Source organism: Eurosta solidaginis, chromosome 3 (genome assembly GCF_040869045.1).
Source record: "Eurosta solidaginis isolate ZX-2024a chromosome 3, ASM4086904v1, whole genome shotgun sequence".
Classification (NCBI taxonomy): Eukaryota; Metazoa; Arthropoda; class Insecta; order Diptera; family Tephritidae; genus Eurosta; species Eurosta solidaginis.
In genome coordinates, this window is record NC_090321.1 from 59,477,848 (window position 1) to 59,483,847 (window position 6,000).

The window sequence follows — 6,000 nt, forward strand, 5'->3', positions numbered from 1 at the left end:
ATATATTAACTTTGAAAATTGGCTCACCAATCATGCTTCTTCGGAATTTAGACCCACCAAAATTGTGCAATGTAACCAGACTTTGCGTTTAGAAATCAATGCCGAATGTAATCGAAGCAACAATCATCAGCGGTAAAAGCAAAGGTGAAGATGTGCTCATACCACGGATCCCAATGATTCCTACAGATTTGCCATTCAATTTTAAGCGCCTACAGTTTCCTGTACGCCTTGCTTTTGCAATTACAAACAACAAAGCACACGGACAAACGCTTACTGTTGCAGGCTTAAATTTAGAGAGTCCGTGCCTTTCCCATGGCCAGCTGTATGTTGCTTGCTCTAGAGTTGGAACGCCAAGAAATTTGTTTATCTTTGCACCGAACGAAAAAACCAAAAATATTGTGCATAGAATTACAAAACATAACAACTAAATTATCAACAAACAAAACAGAAAAAAAAACGCAATATTCATTCGATCTCGGGCGTTACAACGTACGCCGGGTAAAGTTAGACAGACATGGTTCCGACTTTCGCTATCTATCCACCTACCTATCCCTCCTCTAGCTAACCCTTTTTATCCTCTCTTGTTTTCTCTGCACTCTGCATTTTCTTATTTACCTTAATTGGCCCATTCAACTTCCCCATCCCTTTCATTCTTTCGTAAATCTTAGTGTTTTTTCTCTTACTCTTGCTGCTCTTGCTCTTATTCAAGTCTAACTATCACTATCACTTTTACTCTTAATCTTATCCTTATGTTATTCTTACTCTCCCTGTTAACCTCTTTTTACTACTTTCACTGAAAATATTACACTTATTCTACCTCTTACTCTCACTCTTCCTCTAGTTCTCCTTACTTTTTCCACCTCCCCCCAACTTTCTCTACATTTCCTTCCCATTTTCTCCGTTTTCTCTTCTCTTTTCTTTCATGTTCCCGTTTCCAATATAGTATATCGAGTTTGTTTTTTTTCTGCACAGTACATTATTAAGGGGGTAAACCATTTGGTTTTTAGGTGTTTGGTGTAGAGAAATACGCCTCAGCCGGTTGTCATAAATATTGTCGAAAATTGGTCCGATATGGTCGAAAAAGGTATCAACGGATGCGCATCCTTGCCAGTTCTAAGAATGCAATTGCGAAATTTAGCTTTTTCTAACCGTTCAAACGTTATTTAAAAAAACAGCCGATTGTCTTAAAGAATAAATGAAATCGGTGATGCAAAATTCTTTAGTAGATTTAGTTGATATGGAAAGATAAAATACGAAATACGCATTTGGAAGTATTTTTCATTTTAACTGTATAACTCTTTCTTAAAAAGGGCCCTGTTAATCTCTTTTCGAACACAATTGTTCCACATTTACTCCTAACCAGGGCCGCCAACCCTCAGGTGCTCGCTCGGAGACTCAATGGGAATTAAATGCAGTTTTGAAACGATTTTCATCTCATACTTAAGTTGAAGATATGCGTATGAGAGGGGATGGAAAAATCACTTGGACTTATATTCAAACCTCTGTTGTTTTTTTGCGAAACTATAAAATAGCGTCTAAAATGTTAATTTATTTTCACACTTGATCAAAACCCCAGGTTTCCTGGTTTGGCATTTCGTAAAGTTCCGTTGGAGTGAATCATCATGATTATAGCCTATCCAAACCAAATTTAAATATCACCTACACGTTACGGCTCTTATTACAAGGCGCGGCTCTGACCTTCCCAAGAAGACTCAAAGTGTTAATGCCAAAGCTTTCCTAAGCCAGTCAAACAAATGACCGGGTACTACCCTAATGTAGTGGACAGTCGAACTATTCGAAAAACTGAAGTTACGCGGTCAACCATAATGAACTCTTATATCATAAGGCCGGAAAACAACAGAATGAACTGAGCATATAACCTTAACATCTTTCAACTTAAAATCGGCCGACTTTCATCCTAAAATCACGTTTTAGTTTAACGAAGGCTATTGAAATCAATGTTTCGAACATAAACGTCTGTAAATTTTGGCCGACATTCAAAAAATTGTATCCAAGGTCCTTGTAAAGTTGGAATTATGTAGATGCACCGAGGATTATACGATTTTCACCCATGAATTACCCAATGATATTCACGATTTCGAGGTCGGCCTCCTTGGTTGAATAGTTACTTCCTAACGTTTCGCAGCATAGGGCGACAAAAAAATCTGTCAGAAAGTCTTCGTAGTAGTCGGGATTGCTATTGTTCACACTTCTGAAATTTTAGCTCTTAATAAAGGCGAAAAAAAATGCCCTTGGCGCAATCAAGATTAGGCCAGCATTGATGCTGCTCGTTAAAACTGTGCCACGAGAATCATGACTATTAATAGACCATTAATAGCGGCCGTAAAATGCCTTTAAACGTGAACAGCAAGAAGCCACGAATGATTAAAAGAAATTGCGTCGAGGAGGAGTATTAGGAGTTAGCCCAGAACATCTCCTTCGAAAGACATACAGACTAAAGTGTGAATATTTTAAGTATTTGTAATTTTTTCGGCAGATACAGCAGTACCAGTCCCCAGGAACGGGGTTAGGTTCGAAGCCTTCCTGGAGTAAGTGAATGAAGGATAGTCCTACCGCAAGCAGCTATTCCTTGAATGAAATTTTTTGAACAAATTTTCGATAAATTGAGCCGCGTTACATTGAAATATCAGCCATTGGTAAGATTTAAGGGTTTTTTTTAAGCGCAATACAAAGCTTTATAGATTCAAATTTTCCGCAACTAAATTGTGAGCCTCACCTATGCGAGTAGAATCCTGTTACAAATATGAATGTATCATACACATATTTGGCAGGCGAGGCTCTAGCGATCCCAAGTTCCTTATGGAACTATGGGGTGGGGGGTATGGCCTAGAAGGTTTAGTGTGATCATATAAATCGTTCCCGAGATCTACTAGTCCGACCATCTCGTGTGGTAATGGTTCTTGTTATCGGATATCGGATCTATATGCGACAAGGGGCCATAAACAGCGATAACACTTCCTAAAAACCTTCTGAAAGTGTCTTTGTCGTTAATACAACAACATCGGCCATTGGTTCTGGCAAAACTCCCGGATCACTCCAGTGTATAGGAGCGACTGCCGTGAGAGGTTCGAAGTGGTGAAAACGTCGATTTTCCTAAATACATATAACAAAACCTCCCCGAAATATTACTTTTTTAAATAAGAAAAACAAATTATTTATAGTAAGTACGCTGACGCGCCGCCGCCGATAAAGTGATCGGCATAAACCTCTAGTTTGGTGTAATTGCAAGGGACTCGGTTCCCAAATTGGGGTTACACTGAATCTGGTCGGCAAGCATCGGTGCAATTCAGGAACATAACATCCAAACAAGAAGAATTAAACCAGGGGTGCACAGGGTGGTGTCCTATCCCCTTCTGTTTAATTTCTATATATGGAAGCTACCTTCACCACCAGAAGGAATCACTATTATTTCCTACGCCGATGACTGCACAATAATGGCCATAGGCCCATATCCACAAAACAGCTATCTCCCAGATCTCTCCAGTGTGTTCGCCTCGCTAAACCTGACATTGTCACCGACCAAATCATCGGCGACCTTATTTATAACATGGACGCGCCAAATGTCGACCATATTGAACATCTACATCGATGACATCACGCTACCGACTATCTTACACCCAAAAATATTGCGTGTGATGTTCGATCAGGATCTACATTTTGGAGAGCATGCAACCGCAATTGTTCCTAAAATCCAGAGCCGTAATCAAATCTCTTGCCGGCAGCGCTTGGGGAAACGCTCATTACTACTTACAAAGCAATTGGCCGGCCGATTGCATGCTATGCGTCCCCGATATGATCGTCAAGCCTAAAGGTTGCTCACTGGAAGAAAATACAAGCCTGCCAAAATACTGTCCGCATAACCGCTACGGGCTATCTGCTTATGTCCCCAGAACACCACCTAGACAATGAGGCGTGAGTACTTCCCATTAGGGAGAAAAATGAAGTGTTAAACGAACAGTTTCTGTTGAATACCCAGAAACTTGGGCGTCCCAACAGACATCAGATTGATGAGCCAACACCGCCCAGGGGCTTAAGGAGTCATAAGGAGTACCGCACCGAAGAACACAGCCGTATGAAGCAAAAAAGCACAAGCAGGTCCTCAGTGATATCCACAAACAGGCGTCGGAACTCTATGTCAGAAACTGTCCGGCAAATCTAGTACTTAAAGAAAAATACCCAGAACTCCCAGAAGAGGAACGCACTCTCCTTAGGGAAACGCGCGTCACTCTCTAGCTTAACTTTGATCTGGGTATTGTAGCAGGTTAAACTCTTACCTATCCAGTATCAACCCCGACATACAAAATGTATGTACTGCTTGCAATGCGTCCCCACATCATACCAGCCATCTCTTCAATTGTAATGTGGAACCAACGTCTCTAACACCCCTCTCACTATGGTCCACCACTCTTGAAACAGCAAGTTTACTTGGACTCCCGTTAGAGGACATTAATGACAATTTGTGATCGGTCGCACCTATTGGCTGGGGCGAAGCACTGCTACAACAACAACAACAACTCGATTCTCAAAGTAATACCTAATTAGGTACAACTCATAACTGTATTCAGTAAGCAGTATATACGAACCTTTTCTTTCTTATCAATTTAATCCAGTTGCTAAAGATAGTACACAGCAAGCATCCTTTGAAAATCTTAGCCTCTCAATACTAAAATGCGCTCCTTAATTTCCAACGGCAGATTTCAAAAACCTTGCAGGCTGCATGCAAACCTGATTGATGCTTGGTAGTTTGTGTTTACCGTGGCAGCGTTCAGAATTTAGTTTTATTTCTTCTTCACTTAAACGACACAGCACGTGTTTATAAACAAAAAAAAAACCATCGTTGGTATTTTACAATAAAAATTGAGCAATCAGAGAACAGACGCGTTCGTATTTCTTTATTTATAGCCAAAATTTTATTGCAAACACGCCGCACACATTTTCTTGTTTTAATTTATTTTAAGAAACAAACATTCAATTCATTCGCGGCAAAGGGGAGCCTCGATTTAAAGATATCAAACTTAAAACACCAACAACACAACGGCAGATGTCAAAAATTGTTGGCGATGAAAAGAAAGAACAGCAACCGTGGCCAAGATGAAGACGTGTGAGATATGATCGCATCACTCGTACAATGTTGCAGATCGCGTAGCAGTAATTAAATAAAATTCTTGTGGCATAAAACAAAAACAAAACAAAGTGCAGCAAATAAATATTTCGTAAATCGCAGATAAGAAAATAATATTAACACGTATTCGTTTGAAACTTTTTTCTTGACTTATTTACAGATCGAGCACTCAGTGGATTTCGTATCCTTTTCGATTTATTTTCAATCCTTTTTTGTTTTTTATATTTTTTATTTCCTAATCACTAAAAAAACATTTCGATAATTTGTTTATCTTTTTCTTTGTACAACCCGTCGGTGTATGAAGCTGTTGAACGCACGTTTTTAGTTATCCTCGAACCGAAAGGCGTTCCAACGTGAAACGCAATTACACGAAAATCGACAAAACGTGCCCACAGTACCTGCGCATAAACCAACCACACGCTAAGACGGAGCACGAAAAACTGAATTCAATTTGAATTTGTCTTTTAGCCATTCCGTATCCCACAAGTGGTGCACAACAACGAGACTCATCTGCTAGCAACTCTAAAAAAATGTGTGTATGAATGTGTGATTGTGTGCCGTTTGCTCCGTTGCTAGCGTGTGCTCAGAGCTGAAATGCATGTTTTTGTTGTTATTTTGTTTTGCCTGCTGCGCCTGGTTGCCTTGCAACACAGTTGGTGTTGTTGTATGTATGTATGTTTTGCAGAAGATGATGGCCGTGTGGTGTGGTGACGGTAACAATATTGTTTGATTGTTGTTTTTGTTGTTTTACTTTTTATGGTGGTGCATTTTGGCAGTGGCAATACGCCTTGGCTGCTGCTCTTTGTAACTGAATCGGAATTCGATACGATCGCAATTATAATATCAACACAAACACA

General features: G+C 39.9%; 1 protein-coding gene across 1 annotated transcript in view; it reads right to left on the reverse strand.

Moving 5' to 3' along the window:
- Positions 1-5,628, reverse strand: part of so (sine oculis) — a 178,468-nt gene extending 172,840 nt beyond the window's left edge. Inside the window, exon 1 of the mRNA XM_067771886.1 lies at positions 4,605-5,628. The gene's annotated coding sequence lies outside the window, so the exon portion shown is untranslated. The remainder of the gene's footprint in view (positions 1-4,604) is intronic.
- Positions 5,629-6,000: the final 372 nt, after the last annotated feature.